Here is a 19,476-nt window from a genome sequence, read left to right as displayed (position 1 = left end):
AAGTACATTATTTGTGAATATTTTCAAAACATATGGATAATATATTCAAAAAACAAGTCACAGCTACAAAGGATATGTTAGACAATCATATTTGAAAAAGAAATTGAAACGAAATTGCGAAATTTTAGAGAAATTATTTTTTACAAATTTTAGCCGATCCCGATCGAAATTAAACTGATCCCAACCAGAATTTTATAATAATTGATAATAGATAATATTTTCAGAAGAAATACAAGTTTGTTAAGGTGTAATACGCGTTAAAAAGTAATTGAACTTGATAAATAAATAAATTTCTTAGTGAAGGCAATAATTTCATTTTATTTATTTTGTGTTAATTTTGATCGGGATTGGTCTAAATATTGAAAAAAATAGTTTTCCTAAAATTTTGCAATTTTATTTCAATTTCTTTTTAAAATATGTTTGACTAACATGTTCTCCATAGTTCTGACTAGTTTTATGAAGATTTTATCCATAAGCTTAAAAAATATTCACAAATAATGTGTTTTATTTTCATAAATAAATTTTTTACTTAAAAAATTTAAATGTCTATCCAGGTTTTCTTTAGATATTTTATTACACATTCATGTTATGTATTCATTGACAGCAAATGCTTAAATTTGTTGTTTATATCAAAAATATTTGTAAGAAAAAGCTTTCCAACAACTACATGTGTAAAAGTTTTTGGTTAGCAAAGATGCATTTCATGCGAGAGGCGCACCAGTCATTGTCGGATTATTTTTTTGTTTAATATTCAATGGTATTAAGCCGATATCTGTACCGGTAGGTACGCATATCCCAAGATGACGTCGAGCTTGACAGGTTCATGAGTTTACACCGTTTGATTTTGTTATTTTTGTCATATTTCCTTAAATGAATCAAAGTGAATTGTAGATATATTGAGTCTTAACAATTAGCTAGCGACAAGCAGAGTTGAATAAAACCGCCAAATAAATTATATATCTCGTATGAAGGTGATAAGCGTACCTTGATGTTTTGGACATAAAAACCATGTGTAAATGATATCGGTACCTGCTAGTTTTATTTTTTTCTAATTCTTTGCATTTTAACAATTTGCGCATAAATGTATCTGTCAAATATTTCACAGGAACGTAGCACCGTTTTTGAAAAAAAGGGGGGTTGTGGCAGCAAGAGAAAAAAATTCAACATACTCGAAAATCCTATTTCGTGGGAGGTGTAAGGGGGGAGGGTAGGTCTTCCATCTTTCAGTACCAAATTTTATTAATACATTACCCTGAATTGACTATACTGCAACAAAAAAGGGGGAGCTGCCCTTTCAATGAATGAAATATATGTAGATAACGAACGGTATTCAAGCTCAAATGTCCATTAAACAATACAAATCGGGAGCAGAGCAAACACGGACCTCTAAAATGTCAGAGGTGGGATCAGATGCCATGGAGGAGCGAGCATCCCTTGCCGACCGGTCATACCCGCCGTGTGCTCCTTGTCATGATCGTGAAATACGGAAAAATCCGTCGACAAGGAACCTTTTCAATCGTGAAAAGTAAAGTTTGTAGTTTCAAGTCTGTAACAATGTTTTTTAAGGTGGAGAGGGGTTGAGCCTCAGGAAAACATTCAGGATTTTTTTTAAATGTTAAAAAAACAAAATGTTTACAAGCAATAAAGGGAAATAGGCTGTTGACTATTTTACAAAACTTAAATTCTTAAAACTGAGAAAGGAGGGGGGAGGGTGGTGGTGTTATACTCTCATTTTCTTTTCTGCACGAAATATATTCTGTACAATACGGTGCAAGCGGTTCAACGCTACCACAGAAAAGTGTGGAAAGTGTGTGTTTGGGGGGGGGGGGGTTGTCTCAGATAAAATAATACCATGCATACAGGTGTATCTGCAAAAGACAGATGAATCCAAATCCAAATCTTATGTAGAGAAAGAATACATATACTTTTACATGTACCGGTAAATACAATGTATAAAAATGTTTGTTTGTTTGCTTAGTTGTTTAACGTCCCTTCGAGAATGTTTCAATCATATTGAGACGCCAACACTTGCTGGTGGGGGGCTGCAAATTTAGACCTGTACTCGACACTTGCGGCTTTTGAGCAGAGAGAGATCTTTTTCGTGCCAGCATCTACTGCGATAAGGGACTTCGGTTTATACGGTCTTATCCTAAGGACCGGTCTCCACCTTATACAGTACGGAAATAATCCATACATTGTAAAAACAGTTTAGAAATGAGGCAAAAATGATACTTATATACATTTTTGTATGCTACGAAGAGATGCAAAAACAGATATATTCGAGGTGCCGTAACATATTTGGAGATTCGACCGTACATCATTTCGCCTACCACAATATCGAAGTGTATGCTTAAATCTTTGATAAAGTCCCAATATTTAATTACATTGTGACCCATATTCTTTTTCTTGAAATGTTGGGTTTTCTTTGGTGATTATTCAGATTTTGAGCGCTTGAATCATTTCCTTTGATTTAATGTATTGTATAAAGGTATATGTTGCAAATTTCTCTCTGCTTTATAGGTTTAAAAACTATATGTATATATCTTCAAATCATTTTAATTCACTAGCAGATTGAAGGGATATATAAGTATATCTATAGATGTAAACTCTCGAAGCTGTGGAGCTTTTCGACATCTGAGGATACATGTATGCGTACCTACTGGCACGGATATCGGCTTAATACCACTGATTTCGGTCACTGGAGGAGAGATTTTTTATACATGTATTTTCAAGAACAGATTCTTTATTTCCAAAATCTGCCAGCGCCCCCCTCTTAATTACCCCCCCCCCCCCCCAATAGAATGAAAATTGTCGTGCCCTAAAAGATATTGATGATTTCTTTAAAAGAATAGATTGGATAGAAGTTTCTAATCTGAATTAAATTCAAACTATTCGGAAATTGAAATTATTATTTGTTTCTGCATCAAGCGTATGAGAAAAGCAAATTTGGATTGAAAATTAACTTCAAGCTAGAATTTCAATCAATTTTTCTCAGACGTCCGACACGAATTCGCTTTCTATTACCAAATCATATGCGGCTTTTCCCCAACCAACTCAGAACCAGCAGCATACTTTGTACATATCTTAGGACTATCTTAAGATACGTCTTTGGATGTAAAACAAAAGCATCTTAGGAATATCTTTAGTTAAGAGGTCGTAATTTGGGAGGGGGGGGGGGGGGCGTGGTCATGGGATCCGGTCCCCTTGGAATTTTTAGAGTTGTTGAAATGATATTAATAGTTAACCCAATCCCTCTAGAAAACACGGACCCCTGTTACAATGGCATAGAAAGTCACATACATTTATACATCTTCTGTATATCTATAAAGGCAAAGCGATTTAACACCCCCTCCCCCCTCCAAAACGAAATAGCTATATAAGGTATGGATAAGTTTATGGTTTTTTATCCATGCTTAACAATAATGTCTGAGTCTTCTTTTTTTTTGAGTGCGCGGCTCTGTACCCTCCTCCCCTCTCCGGAAAATGCCTGTATCCGCGCTTGATATGTATTGGTAATAATAAAATGTTTCAGAAATTTTATAAATAATCGCTATTCCTCGATTTTCATTTTAAATTTTTTATCAGGTTTGTCCATTCTTATCCCGTTTTCATGTATTGAGCTGTAATAGATATAATAGAGAAATAAAATTAAAAAAAAAACAGAAAAGAAAATCTATATGCAATTTTTAAAAAAAAATATTTATATTAATGGATAAGTCAATTTGAAAAAAAAATTGAAGCATTCCCTTTTTGAATAACAATAAAAATTAACATTATAACATTATGATATATTTATAATTCACATATAAAGAACAATTGAGATTAGTAATAAGATTTATTTTCAAAATGCCACTTCTTGCGGATGTTCGTCCCCAGATGTAACAGACCCCCCCTCTCTCTCTCTCTCTGTAGAAAGGTTGGAGGTAGTGCCCGTCTGCATCCGCGCCGTAGTCACGCTTATGAACGTTTTAACCTGCTACATGTTTCATTCATCAATTAATAAATGTATTTTCATTTATCACTGTCTCTTTTCTATTTGTACGGTTAAATGCATACATATACAGTGACACGGCACAGTGTCTACTTAATTGATTTAATTCATAAAAGAAATTAATATTTTTACAAAAACTATTGGATTAAATTATATAAGCTCTGTAAATTCAATATATTCTAGTTGTTTTCCTGGCACCAGCGCTTCTGATATCATTTAGATATGTCTTAGGATAAGCACATCGTCGTCTTGAAGTTAGGGCAAAGATAAGGAAGTCTCCTAAGATAGGATAGCTTCGTTGCCCCCCCCCCCCCATCTCTCTTCTCCCTATGATATGCCGTAAGCTCGTCCCAGGAAAGCTAAAAAGCATGCCTGCAACTCTAGATAAACATACCATTCTTTGACAAAAAGAGATAGGGAGAGAGAGAAATTTATGACGCCAAGTGCAAGGAAAAAAAAAAATATATATATATATATATATATAAATGAGATACTTAGATATATATATATATATAAATGAGATACTTAGCCCCCTCCATTTCCCGGATTTCATACAAGTATAAGCCAAGTATTCACATAGTGCAGTTTTGATTTATTAACTATGCTGTATTTATTATATAAAGGCATGGAATAAAATGTGATAATAACATACGTCATTATAATAGTGGTTGTTACGTGATTTTGGGGAATGCGAAAGAGAATCTGCTTAAATGCATGTAAAATTTTAATTTTTGCACTCAATATAATTATGTAGGTTGCAAATTTCGAATGTTCATTACGTCATACATGCACTGAGGTTTTCATCATCTCAACCCCTTAACAGCATACAATTCATCTAATTCTTGAAAAATATTCAATGACTAAATTAAATTACATGAAAGTTTATACCTGTATGAAATCCGGGAAATGGAGGGGGCTAAGTATCTCATTTTTGACTCATCTTCACGTACCTAAATTAATTCTTTTCTTCCTGTTCAACTATATCTACTTTTGGTTTCAGAATTACATTGTAATTAGTTATCAGTTAGTTGATCAATGGTCAGTTAGGATTTAGAGCTGATGAGGGAATCCGTACACCTACCCCTGGGATTTTCAGTCTTAAACTTTATAGAGTCAAATAACCTTCCCCCCAACCCCCTAAGGAGAGGAAACGCAGAGCTTTCGGAATTCATAAAATGTACATGCATTTACAAGAAGGAAAGGGGTCTGTCAGTGTAACCCCTTTCTAGTTAATTTTGTATCGTTCATTTGATTTATGCCCAATTCTTTTTAGATGCATGTATAATATCCTCTAGTCCCTTACAAAGTCTTGTATGATGTTTCCTTTTTTATTACATGTGCACTGCATGCACCGCTTGGTATTGGAAAAAAAAAAACATCTAGTTCAGAACATTAATAAAAGTGTTAAAGTTCTGCCGGCAATTAATATTTCGTAGTAAATAAGGAAATTCTAAATACTAAATTTGGAGATTTTTCAAATTGGTGCGCTCATATCTCAGTCCTTATCCCAGTTTATATCAAATCAATGTATTTAAGAATAGTTTGATTTATATTAAGATTTGGGTTGTTAAGCGCAACATCTTGTAATTTTTGCTAACCAATGCAAAGTAACATGCACCGCATGCACCAATCACCTTTTCCTAGTGAGTACTGAATCTATAAGTATTAGTATGCTGTCACGGTTGTTAAATTCCTGTTAAAGTACATCATTGAGGGAGTTAGCAAGATTCCAGTTCCCCAAGGCCAGGACTTTTTCCCGAGGCGAAGCCGAGGGAATAGTCCTGGTCGAGGGGAACTGGAATCTTCGCCTCGGGAAATAGTCCTGGCCTTGGGGAACTGGAATCTTGCTAACTCCCTCAATGATGTACTTTTAACTGTTTTATTATACCGATACAAACGTAAAATTTAGAGGATTCGGATGGCGTGATTTCAAAGCAGGGATTAGCTCACTGAACTAACACACGGAGATATGTCCATTCACATATCATACCAATGTAAAAGTAAAATCATTTCGGATAACCGGGAATTAGCTTTCGAAGGAGGGATTGGCTCATTTGACTAACGCACGGGGATTAGTCCATTCATAACGATTTCCAGGGAATTAGTCAGATACAATAACTGCGACATAAACACTTCGTGGTCGTTTCATTTTGTAAATGAGCAGAAACTGTACAATAACTACAAAATATTAACAATACAGAACTGTTTAATTTTAGCGATGATGGAAAGCTGTGTGAATCACTCAAATTACATGACAGCGCTGTTACGTATTTACTCAAAATTTTAGATGAATTTAGGATAGAAGTGAACAGCGGCGGATCCAAAATTTTAGAAAGGAAGGAGGAGGAGAGCAGTTCACGGATGGTTTTCTTTGACAAAATAAAGAAAAGAAAAAAATTGTCCAAACTCTAAAATCGTATTTCCTGGGTTAGGGATACTAGGATAAGGATATAAGGATACTAGCTCATCATTAGTCCTGAAACTATGTGCCTGGTCGTTACGTGTGAATAAATTAAAAATTTACGAAAGCCAAAAAGAAAAAAAACAACTCAAAGTTGAGGGGGGGGGGGGAGGGGGGGTGCCCGACGCGCGCCAGTATGTGCTCTAAAACCATTTTCCCGGGAAATACTTGAGGATGGGGGGGGTCTACCGTACAAAGTCGGTCCTTTTGCTGGTTGGAACAATGTTGAGGTCTACATGAATATTTTATGTGTTTGAAGGGTCGAAGAAGGTCTTGATTAAAACTATGTAAATTAAGATTTACGACGCTATCACCCCCCCCCCCCTCGCCTGTGTATGACGAATGATGACCCTTATTGTCAACGCACATGGCGCATGTTCTTACAGCTCACCGTAAGAATGATTGAAAACAAAAAAATGTGTTTCCTAACTTTGTTTACATCTCTTTTGTGGGGCATAAGCAAAACGTCCTCTATCGGATAACACATCGTCCTCGCAAGGTTAACACAGCGTCCTCTCAAGCTTAACACACCGTCCTCTCACGGTTAACACACCGTCCTCTCAAGCTTAACACACCTTCCTCGCAAGGTTAACACACCGTCCTCTCACGGCTAACACACCGTCCTCGCAAGGTTAACACACCGTCCTCTCACGGCTTACACACCGTCCTCTCACGGCTAACACACCGTCCTCGCAAGGTTAACACACCGTCCTCTCACGTTAACACAACGTCCTCTTACGTTAACACAACGTCCTCTAAAGCATAGTGAAAAAATCATGCTTTAATTTTCAAAATACAACATAATGCAACCCCCCATCGTGTATCTAGTGCCAAACCTTATAAATATACCAAATCTTGAAAAAATATCTCAATTAGAAAGTATAGTCCTCGGAGGAAGGTGGGGTGTCATAGTCCTCGAATGGTCGGTGATGCATGTGAGGGTGTGTGTATGTGTGTGTGTGTGTGTGAGGGAGGGTGAGGGTGCGTTTGTAAACACCTTCAACTCAGCTCAGGTACTTATTGACACATCAATCAACTCACTACAGTTTTTCAAGTCACTACAGTAATCACTGTAGTGAGTTGCCGTTTTACGAAAAATGGGTAGTTCTCGATTATTTATGCCCAAAAAATCGAGAAAAAAAGTTGGTGTCATTTGACGGTTTACACCCGTATTTTCACACACCGACTTATGATCAAAAAATGGCCCTTACACACTTTACTCGGTTTTGATTCTAGCGCATGCGCAATGCAGACTAATACTATGGCCGACTTCCGGTGTGTAAAGATCTCGATTTTTCTACAAAGCAACAAATGATCTCATCAGGTAAGTTAATTTTCTGTTGATTTTACCGTGAATTAAAGCGTTAATTACAAAACATCACATCGTTTCCATATACAAAGATATTAATCAATCACTCGATAAACATAGAGTATTTAGATTTCGTTGTTTATATGCCCTTGAAAAATTTATGTTCAAATCCCTTAGTTATAATCCACAAAATAAAACTTTAAGGTTAAAGAATTATTTAAATATATTTCCATATAACTTTAAATCCACTACATGGCACAATCCATTTGTTAAGCATAATTTGCAGTCGTCATCGAGTCTAAGTTCGAATTTTCTCGAATTAATCATAATGTTGACATGTTTCTATTTCATGCACTCGTATTAATTAATTATGTTCAACTTATATAAAAAATTATACTTCATGTAATATATCAAACGTATCTGGTTCTTTGTTCTAGTTATGAACTGAACTGGAATTATCTCTATCCTTTATAGTCACACATATTGCCATCAACACATCTTCAGTTCAGAAGTTTAATAAATTATTTTATGAAGTTAGAAATTATTTATCTTATTCATCTTTGTCCATGACATGCACTTCATTTGTAATTTATTCTTTATTTTAAAAAAAAACTGCTTCAAATATGTATGATTACAAAAGTATTTAACAGTACGTTCTCACCATATAAGAATCACACTTTTCGATTTTAAATGTTTCTCGACTGATTTTACAGAATTTCAAATGAACAAATTCATTTAAATATTTTCTAATACAATGTCCCTGATGTATGTCACAATGGAACACCTGCACATGTATTGTATAAAAAGAATTTAGAAAGATTAGATATCTTTATCATGGAGGTACGTGTATGATAAACTGTTTTGATCGGAAGGGGAAATGCATTTTTAAAATACTACGGCTAATGTAGACAAGATCAGAGTTCTCTTTCATCCAAAAATAAAGTATGCTCAGTTCTTCTTGTATGTGTCCTTAAAGTTGGTAAACTAATCAAAATATGAAAATCTGCAAGTTTTCGTACATGTATTCAGATTGGAAACTTTAATCATTAGTTGCTTACCTGTCCGTTTAAGAGAAATAATTACAGTCTCTAGACTTGATGAGGTGTGATTACGGTAATTGTAAAATGTGGTTTCCAAGACTTTACCTTATTTATTCAATAGAGTTAGTGATTCATGTTCACTATTGTTTCCTCAGAAGGAGATGATCCAGGAATTCTTCCGGGAGGGGGGGGGGGGGGTTCCATGCCCCCCCCCCCCCAAAAAAAATCCAACTGAGAAATTTACCCAAAACTTAAAAAATAAATAGATAAATTTTAAAAAACGCAAACTTGTCCCCCCCCCCCCCCCCCCGAGAAAAACTACAATTTGAAAACTCAAAAAAAAAAAAAAAATAAAAAATAAATAAATAAAAAAAAAAAAAAAAAAAAATATGAGTAGACTGGACTGGATCGGTGCATGAATTGCTAAACATTGTCCATCGTATATATAAAGAACTGCATAAATTTTACACTTAGTCTAATCAGGGACTATATATAGAAATATCTATTTGAACATTGTTAATGCCTCCCCCCTCCCCCCCCCCCCCCCTCTCCATTTACCATGTTTATTTCTAGTAAAAAAAAATTGTCTGATTAACCTATTCTACTCAAATTTACTCAAGTAATAAACATTTTTTTTTCTGAGTAAAATTTCATTCCGAGTCATCACCGGAACGAATTACTACTTAATCGTAACTGTTGTGGCGTGATGCTTGATTGTGAACCTAATAACATAGAAATACTTATTGGATTATACCTTCGATGTCATTCTGTGATTTATTTTAGTATGTAAATACCCCTCATGGTAAGTAAAGAGTAAGAAACGTTATATAAAGGTGTAAATGACAAGTTCAAAATATTTACATGATAAACAAATCAGAGGTCATTCGAGTCACGTATAAAATTATTAAGTCATGCATGTGATATCAGTCAAGTGCAGATATTTCGAAAAGGTTTGGTTGTGCATATATTTTAAACCTTTCACTGTGGTGTTTGTGAGCGTGATACGTGATACAGCTGTGATACCAACACGTAAAAGAAGATAGGCTAAGTGAGACTCTTGTAAATTCACATACACACACAAAAGATGTAAAGGTTGCTCAACACCTCTTCAAATTAAGGCTTTGCCACACTACAGCATGTACACAGCTTAAAAAACTTGCATCGACGTACAGAAAGATAAAAATACTCGCTGGCATATGCTGAAGGCTTGTGCCATGCACCATAATCATGATAATTGCACTGAAGTAAAAAAAATTTAAAATGGTCATTAAATCAACCATATTAGCACCAAAGTGTGCATTCAATTTTCCCTTGACTCTGTTCATTGGAAAGATTTCGACATTATATCTTTTAAAGGAAAGGTTTGTTTTGTTTGTATGTTGTTTAACGTCCCTCTCGAGAATTTTTCACTCATATGGAGACGCCACCACTTGCCGGTGGAGAGCTGCAAATTTTGTCCTATACTCGGCATTTATGGCCATTGAGCAGTGAGGGATCTTTTTTGTGCCAGCACCTACTGCGACATGGGACCTCGGTTTATACGGTCTCATCCGAAGGACCGGTCTCCACGTCCCACAGTGGGATTCGAACCCGCGACGTAAGAATCAACTCCTTACTCCGCGACTCTAGAGCAGACGCTCTAACCACTGCGCCACGCGGGTGACTTTAAAGGAAAGGAATTGTATAGTTTGATATGTGCACACCCTAGATTTTGGAAATGTTAATGCTCTACTTTTATTGTTTTAATTACTTTCATTTTCAGATGTTTATTTTTTGCAAATGTGTGCATTTGGCCGGAAAACAATCTGACATTTCACCTTGAGATGTTATTTGAGAGTTGTTCCATCCTTAAATGTAAAGCAAGGATTTAAAACAGTGTGAGAAAAGGTTAACATTGTCACCTATGGGAAATGTATTGGTGGACTGTATACCCCATATATATTGAGTACGTCTATTGGTAAGCATGCTAAGAGAAATTCTACTTGTTAAAAAAATTGTACTTTCAGGCTGAGTTGAAGTTTGTAATTTAATAATATTATCATTTCCAATTGTTGAAATCTATGAAATACACAACTTTTATTTTGCTTAATGTGCATATTTTAAAACAAATCGAGTCGCAATGTAGTGTCCTTCCAAAATTTTGAGGTGAAATAGACATAGTGTATATAGACACAGTTAAGGCACGGAACCCATATATGAAATTTAGAAAAGATGTACGGGCTCCACAGACCCAAGATATGGACACAGAATCTGAGGTTGAAAGCAAGGTGTTCTTGTGCACAGAAACCAATGTGTAGGCAAGGAATACTTGTCCCAAGAAGACAGTTTCTAACTTACAAAATTTGAATGAGGCAGATTTGGTTCAAATTATATACATGTATTTTTAATCTCACGGCTTTTTACATAGCATGATCATAACTTCCTTTGTGCAAATCAGATTAGAAGGATTCATGATCCTGAGCTAATATAGCTTGTGTCTTTCTTACTTTATAAAAGATACATAACTAATATACATGTATATCACTTGGAATTGTACTTAGGTCAACTTGAATGATTTTGTCACTTTTGAACTAAAAGTCTAAGTAAGTAAGTCTAATATAGAAGCCATTTGAAATCTTTATCCTTGGATGTTTCAATGCAAGCTGACAGACATTGAAATAGTCTTTGTTGATCAATGATGTTTAACCTAAGTTAACAATCTCATTTCATTTTGTGTCATCACATGATAAAGAAAGTTATGATTTTATTAAATTCAAATTGAACAAACTTAGGCTGAAAAAAACAACAACATGTATTTCCCATAACCCAGCTGACCTAATTTTACCCACCGACTCTACTACTTTTTATTCCAAATCGAGATTTTGAATCATACTTTTGTTCATAGTAAAGTTTTCTCATAGTGCAGTCCATAAAATGCATGTCTCGTACACTGTAAAAACCTGTTTATCCAAGAGTCTTAAAGAGTACTCCCACTTATATATATATATATATATATATATATATATATATATATATATATATATATATATATATATATATATATGTTTGTTTGTTTGTTTATTCATATACATGTATGTTTATGTACATGTATATGATAGCAAAACAATGTATAATTAATTGATGCTTTCAAAATAAAAAGTGTTGCTTGTGTGACGCAGTGGTTAGAGTGTTTGCTCTAGAGTCGCGAAGTAAGGAGTTGATCCTTAGATTGCAGGTTCGAATCCCACTGTGGGACGTGAAGACCGGTCCTTCGGATGAGACCATATAAACAGAGGTCCTATGTCGCAGTAGGTGCTGGCATGAAAAAGATCCCTCACTGAGAGCGGAGTATAGGTCTATTAATTTGCAGCCCTCCACCGACAAGTAGTGGCATCTCCATATGAGTGAAAATTTCTCGAAAGGGAATTAAACAACAAACAAACAAGTAAACAAAATTAACAGTAAAGTAAAAAAAAAAGTTATTCCCTACTTACCTAGCCTAATTTTTTTTAGCATATGTCACCAGAAACACATAATTTTTTTCATTTGGCCTAATTAAGTTAAATTACTATAGAATTGTGCATTGAATCATTTGATTCTTAATAAGAAACTACTATAAATTATTAAAATGATAGTGTGGATAAGTTCTATAAAAATGAATGTGGCACTCTCATACATGTATTAATTTCAAACTTTAAAAATTCTAAAACTAATCAAATTAATAATGTAAAGCATTGTAAAGTTTGTATTCAGTCTCTATTTGGCATCTACAGCAACATCAGGGGATTCTCCAAGATCCTAACCCAGATCTAGATGAATTAATTAAGGCACATGCAGATCTCATGACTCCATATTTGGTTATTTTTTGACATGGTCGGTTTCCCAAATCAGGGTCTCCAGATATGGAAAATGGCACAGGTTTCTGGTACAAGTTTTTCAGAATCCATGAGTTCATGTAGGGAACCTAGCACAACTTTCTGTGAAGGGTTTATTTGTAAAACTGTGTTATGTTATATTTCAGTCATTATCCCATGCCTGTTCTTGCCTTGACCACTTTTTCGCATGGCTTTCTATACATATTTTACATATATAGGAGGAGAAATGCTAGTCTGTTACAGGTTTATGGAAGCTAAATTTGTGCCTGTGTTTAAACCACCCAGACAGTTTCATATGGGAGTAACCCCCCCCCCCCCCCCCCCTTATGAATATACAGCTAATTCTCATACCTCCTGTTGTTTACAGTTACATGTATGTAGCGAATAAATTCAATTAATGTGTCAATTTATATTATTTTTTAATTCAAAGCTAAGTTGAATATATTTTTACATAAGGATTCAATATGTACACAAAAATTCACAAACGAGGTCGGAATCGGTATTCAGTCAAGTTCAAGTTCAAAGTGAAAGTAGTGTACTCCATGTACAGGCCGGCAGGGTCTTGCAGTATGTAAGTGACATGCATGTGTCATTTTATGAAGGGGTATAAATGAAAACTATTTTCATGGAACAGGATTACATGAATGAGGACATGTACATTCTTTGGAAGCAGTCAGTCAACTTATTCAAGTGTGTGTGAACATGCACACTAACATTTTTCATATTTTATTGATAGCATGATCGATACATGTATTAATTTTGTCTAATGTATTATTTGTCAGCATGGTCAGTAAAACATGCTTTTTAACTGTATTATTTATTTAACTAAACAATGTTGGGACTTAAATCAGTGCAAGATGAAGCAAATTCATAATTTATGATTATTTTCAAATAATGAACATAAATGGAAAGTGGAACGTTTGTATGTGTGTAATGTCTGTCTGTGAATGTTTTAGGATGGATGTTTTGTGATACTGAAGTATAACATCGATTTTTTTAGGTTCATGGTGATACAGGAAAACTTCAAGGTTCCTGCAGATGGTGTTTAAAACTATTGGCCAGTGAACACAAACCCATTTAATTATATTTTGAATCTTCACCAGGAGAAGAAAGATGGCAGTACTTCTAATGCGTAAGTAGAATTGTTTTAAAAAGCTTCTTTTTTTTGTTTTGGGGTGGGATGAATGATTAAACAAATACATCATGTACATAAGTGTTGAAATCTGTTTAATACAGGGTGTTTCAACAAACATGTCCTTCTTTTACTACTTCACATGAGTCCGTCAAAAAAGGAAAGATCAGTGTTTTGTAACGATTTATCTAAAAATAAACATTACAATGCAGTCTTTGCCAAATCTTTTTTTCAGTACATGCCCTTCGGGCAGGTTTAACCACTTATTACGCTAGCCCGAACAAATATTCACATGCCCAGAATTTTATCAAGTAATTTAATTCTTATTTGCCTTTTCATGGCAAGGAAATGATCCGAAATCCATTTCTATCGATCTAATGTCTAGCCATTAATATTGTTTTCAACCTGTACACTTTTTGTGTTTCTTTTGCAAAAGAGTTCCCTGGAAATCGTGGTAGAATAAACTATCGTTAAAATTTTATTTGGTCTCCACTTCAGATGAAAAATCAGACTTTTAAGTACATTTAATGTTATTGGTATTACTTAATTTGATAATACGGAGGCTTAGGCCTCAGAATTCACATGCCCTTTGGGCTTGTAAGTATGCAATTTCCACATGCCCCCTTTCAATTTTACCAGGTCCCAGGCTTCGGACTCCCGGGATTTGTCGAAGACTGATTACAATGTACTTTTTATAGTTTTTTGAAATTACATGAAGTGTTTTATTCCAAAGATTTTTAGCTCACCAGAGCCAAAGGCTCAAGTGAGCTTTTCTGATCAAAATTTGTCCGTTGTCTGTCGTTGTCATTGTCGTTGTTGTTGTAAACTTTTCACATTTTCATCTTCTTCTCAAGAACCACTGGGCCAATTTCAACCAAACTTGGCACAAAGTATCCTTGGGTAAAGGGGATTCAAATTTGTTCAAATGAAGGGCCACGCCTTCTTCCAAGGGGAGATAATTAAGAATTTGTGAAAAATTAATGGCATCATTAAAAAATCTTCTTCTCAAGAACCACTGTGCTTGAAAATATGAAACTTATGTGGAAGCATCCTCAGGTAGTGTAGATTCAAGTTTGTTCAAATCATGACCCCTGGGGGTCGGGTGGGGCCACAATGGGCGATCAAAGTTTTACATAGGAATATATAGGAATAATCTTTAAAAATCTTCTTCTCAAGAACAGCAAAGCCATGATTGGTCATATTTACATGGAAGCATCCTCAGGTAGTGTAGATTCAAGTTTGTTCAATTCATGACCCCCGGGGGTCGGGTGGGGCCACAATGGGCGATCAAAGTTTTACATAGGAATATATAGGAATAATCTTTAAAAATCTTCTTCTCAAGAACAGCAAAGCCATGATTGGTCATATTTATATGGTAGCCTCCTCAGGTAGTGTAGATTCAAATTTGTTCAATTCATGACCCCCGGGGGTCGGGTGGGGCCACAATGGGCGATCAAAGTTTTACATAGGAATATATAGGAAAAATCTTTAAAAATCTTCTTCTCAAGAACAGCAAAGCCATGATTGGTCATATTTACATGGAAGCATCCTCAGGTAGTGTAGATTCAAGTTTGTTCAAATCATGACCCCCAGGGGACGGGTGGGGCCACAATGGGCGATCAAAGTTTTACATAGGAATATAAAGGAAAAATCTTTAAAAAATCTTCTTCTCAAGAACAGCAAAGCCATGATTGGTCATATTTACATGGAAGCATCCTCAGGTAGTGTAGATTCAAGTTTGTTCAAATCATGACCCCTGGGGGTCGGGTGAGGCCACAATTGGCGATCAAAGTTTTACATTGGAATATATAGGAAAAATCTTTAAAAATCTTCTTCTCAAGAACAGCAAAGCCATGTTTGGTCATATTTAAATGGAAGCATCCTCAGATAATGTAGATTCAAATTTCTTCAATTCATGAACCCCCCCCCCGAACCACTTTTTTATTTAAACTTTTCAACCTTTCAAGACTGAACTGAATTCTGCTTTTTCCTAGCCATAGTGCTCAGGTGAGCGATGTGGCCCCTGGGCCTCTTGTTTAAAATCTCGTGATCATGCAGGAAGTATGAACATATTCCTGATCTCGTTCATTATACTCAAAACGTTTGACATCTTTATGTATCATACCCTGTACAAAATGTTCCACCTGGAAAAAGGCATAATCAAGACAGAATTTTCAGTAAAATTCCAGGCGTAAAACTTACTATAAATGTTAAAGCAATATAAGCAGAAACCAAGCGTTAACCAAGCGGAGACTAGCTGGAAATTTGAGGCGAAAATGTAATTAGTTCCGCCTGGAAATTGACATTCTGCCTGCATGGAAATTGAAATTCCACCTAGAATTGAAATAACAGGATTCCGCCTGAATATAGATTCCATTTAAACTGTCCAAAATATTTCTTTTTTATAATTTCCAGCTATTTTCCCACTGAACTAAATTCAGCCTAGAATTTGATGACTGGAATCAATTAAATTTAGGCGGAATCTCCGAGAGCCTGGAATTTGTGGATTCGGTGGAATACCCTTGGTGTCCAACGAAATTCTGGGCGGAATCCACCTTAATTGTTTGTACAGGACTAAATCATAATCACTAAAATGTTTAATTTCACATCAGTCAGTCGTAAAATTAAGTGCCAACTTGACTCAGAATTACCTTACTACTTGCTAAGATGCTAGAAAGCTAAAAATACATGCAGGGTTTTCTAGTAAATGTTGTTGAAAATCGTAATTTATTCATTTTGTTTTCCAGAAATTTTTATTGGTCTGTTGGGACTTACTAGCGACAGATTTTATTAGTCCAAATGAAAATGTATTAGTCTGATCAGACTAACGGACTAACATTAGTGTTGAACCCTGACATTAAAATATCTCAGGCATATATTTAGTCAGGTCATGCTTACACTGTATAAAACATGATGCTGGAAAGTTGAATTGAAAATTTAAGTCTCCTTTATCAGTCTCTAACAAAAACTTTTAACTAAATCAGTAGAATTAATTTAAAATTCATAGTCTTTCCGAAATGTTTAGACTTTATATTTTGCAATAATTACTTAAGTGTTCATTATTGATATCCCTTATCTTAATTCCTGAAACTGACAAATCACAGTAGCCTAGACGGTAGTTGTTGTCGGTACTCGCATTATAATCAATAGGTCCCTGTTCAATTCTTGTTCCTAGCACCTTGTCAATCCAAGATTTTTGAAAAAGGTAATGAGATTGTTCGATTACTAAGCTGTGACTCTATGAGTGAAAGATGCATGTGTTTTAAATGAAACCTTAAAGATCAAGGTCTCATTTCATGGTAGGCAAAATAAAAAAAAAAACCTCCAGTGTTAAGCTACTAGTATACATTGTAGTGAAACCAAATATCGAAATTTTTTGATATGGTGTCATATGTTTTTTTTTTTTTTCAACCACAAATTAAATCCCCTCAAATCATGAAAATTTAAACCAGTGAAAATAACCAATTTTGCATTAATTGAGAAACTTGCATGTATTTGAAAGCTTCCTGAAATACCAGTAGTGTAGATTCAAGTTTGTTCAATTCATGGACCCTAGGGGTAGGGTAGGGACACAGAAGAGGATCAAAGTTTACATGGAATGACAGAAACATGATTTAAATTAGTCATATTTATTATATCCATGTCCTTACCAAATTTCTGTTGCACTTTTCTCAGCAACTACTCATCGAAGGTGCTTAATATTTTAGCACGCTCTCTGTTTAGGCATGCCATATGGTAGGATGTATTTTTGTAGGAATCCCATGTTAACTTCCTGTTTATCCCTCCATCTGTCCGTACTAAATTTCCATCACAGTTTTCTCAACAACTGTTAAGGATGATGCTTGAAAGTTTAGCACACTTTTAAATTGTTTAGGCATGCCATATGGTGGGATTCATTTTTGTATGAATTTGACGTCAACTTCCTGTTTACCCCTGTGCTTGTCCGTACCAAATTCAAATCAGTGCGGGAATTATAATTACTAGTGAGCATTGGCTCGATCACAGACTTCTTGTTTTCTATTTGATAGGAATGTCTTTTACTTTAATTAGCTTAAATACTTATTTAGTTCTTCACAAATATTCTAAGAATGTTCTTTTTTTATAATATGTGTAACCATTACTGTTTCTTGAGTCAAGGTTTTTTAAATTTATTTTATTGGTATTTATTTCTACTAGAAGCAGCTACTAGGGAAGATTTAATGAAGGAAGATGAGGAAGTGGAGAAAAAGCTGAAGAACAAGGAGGACAAGGTGAAGAAAGGACAAGGTTATTACATTATGTATCTCACAGTATTTTTACAAAGCCCTCTCAAATCCTGATTTATATAGTTTTTTTGTAAAACTTAAGAATGAATTCTTATTTAGTTCTTGATCCTTAAATATAAATGAAGAAGGTAACAATTTTTACAGGGCACAGTGACTTGCAGTGTGTGTCATGTAACATTATTACATCTATATCTTGGGTCCATAATTTTGAGTAAGTCATTCATCAACCACTTTATCTGTACTGGAAACCATTTCTGAGAGGGGTGAAGTGATGGAAGATAATGAGCCAGAGGGTGGAACGGAAGAGAAAGGGAAAAAAATAAAGAAAAAGGCAGAATGAAAAAGGACTAGGTAATTATTATCACAATACCCCCCCCCCCCCTCCCCCATCAATGTATTTCTTCAAGTCAACAAAATTACCGTGTACTTATCTTATTCTTTCATAAATATTTTGAGAAAAAATATCAAAACATCAACTTTGACTGGATGTAGTGACTTGCATGTGTGTAATTAGCTATGGTCGATACAATGACCTTGTCAGCAAAAACAATCTTTCATTACATGTAAGTCGAATGCGGACTGATGTTTTTAATACTAATTGTTTGGCCATTATTTACACATTGAATTGTCTGTTTACACATTGAATTGTCTACAGGCTTTTCCATTTTCCCGATCATGACAAGGAGCACACATCAAATGTGAATGATTGGCAGAGGATGTTTACTCCTATATTGCACCTGATCCCACCTCTGATGTTTTTAGTGGTCAGTGTTTGCTCCTGATTTGTATTTTTTCTATGGACTCTTGAGCTTCGTTATCTCCATAATTATATGATTGTACAGTGAAAACTGTCTAATCTGACACCTGTGCAATCCGTCACACTGTAAATTCCAACATTAAATTTTATTCCCATTTTACTTTTTTCTATGTTTTTTTACACTGATCAATACGACGCCCTATCTATTCCGACAAAAAATTTGTCTCCCAGTGCATGTCGGATTACACAGGTTTCACTGTATGATTAAGTGGTATTTGAGTACTCTTTACTGGAACCCAGGAACATCTTTATTTTTTTTTACTTTGTGTCATCTAGTTTAAGATAATGAGATTATATAGGTAATTCATCATGAAAAATGTTACATGTTACATGACTATGCCCTGACTTTACCTTAGGCTGAAAATGTCGATCAAGACACATTTCTAGTCTTCTTTGCAAGTACTTGTAAATCTGTTCAGTCATGTTTTTTTTCCTTTTGTGTGAATCAAGCTGCACACTTTGAAACTTTGAATCATAACCTTGTTAATTGATGCCTGTTATAGGGGAAATGTTTTTTCTTGACCAGGCTTTAATAGCAGCAAGAAATATAGGTGAATTTGAGGTCATGGAAATATTTTAGGTAATAACAAAAGTATGTATTTCACAT

The 19,476-nt window shown here is 34.9% G+C and overlaps 1 long non-coding RNA gene across 2 annotated transcripts; it reads left to right on the top strand.

The window, feature by feature from the left end:
- The first annotated feature begins 10,701 nt into the window (after positions 1 to 10,701).
- On the top strand, positions 10,702 to 18,337 carry LOC133175286 (uncharacterized). 2 transcript variants are annotated; one of them, XR_009719267.1, is made up of 4 exons: positions 10,702 to 10,758; positions 13,656 to 13,787; positions 17,964 to 18,053; positions 18,197 to 18,337. It is a non-coding gene; the product is annotated as an uncharacterized LOC133175286 (long non-coding RNA). The 2 variants fall into 2 exon arrangements; XR_009719266.1 differs by lacking the exon at positions 10,702 to 10,758 and adding an exon at positions 13,212 to 13,347.
- Positions 18,338 to 19,476: the final 1,139 nt, after the last annotated feature.

The sequence above is a fragment of the Saccostrea echinata genome, unplaced genomic scaffold (assembly GCF_033153115.1).
Source record: "Saccostrea echinata isolate AGI-Se365-2 ecotype Australia unplaced genomic scaffold, CSIRO_AGI_Sech_v1 ptg000001l, whole genome shotgun sequence".
Taxonomy (NCBI): domain Eukaryota; kingdom Metazoa; phylum Mollusca; class Bivalvia; order Ostreida; family Ostreidae; genus Saccostrea; species Saccostrea echinata.
Note: the sequence above shows the minus strand (reverse complement) of the source record. Positions and strands in the feature narration are given on the sequence as shown.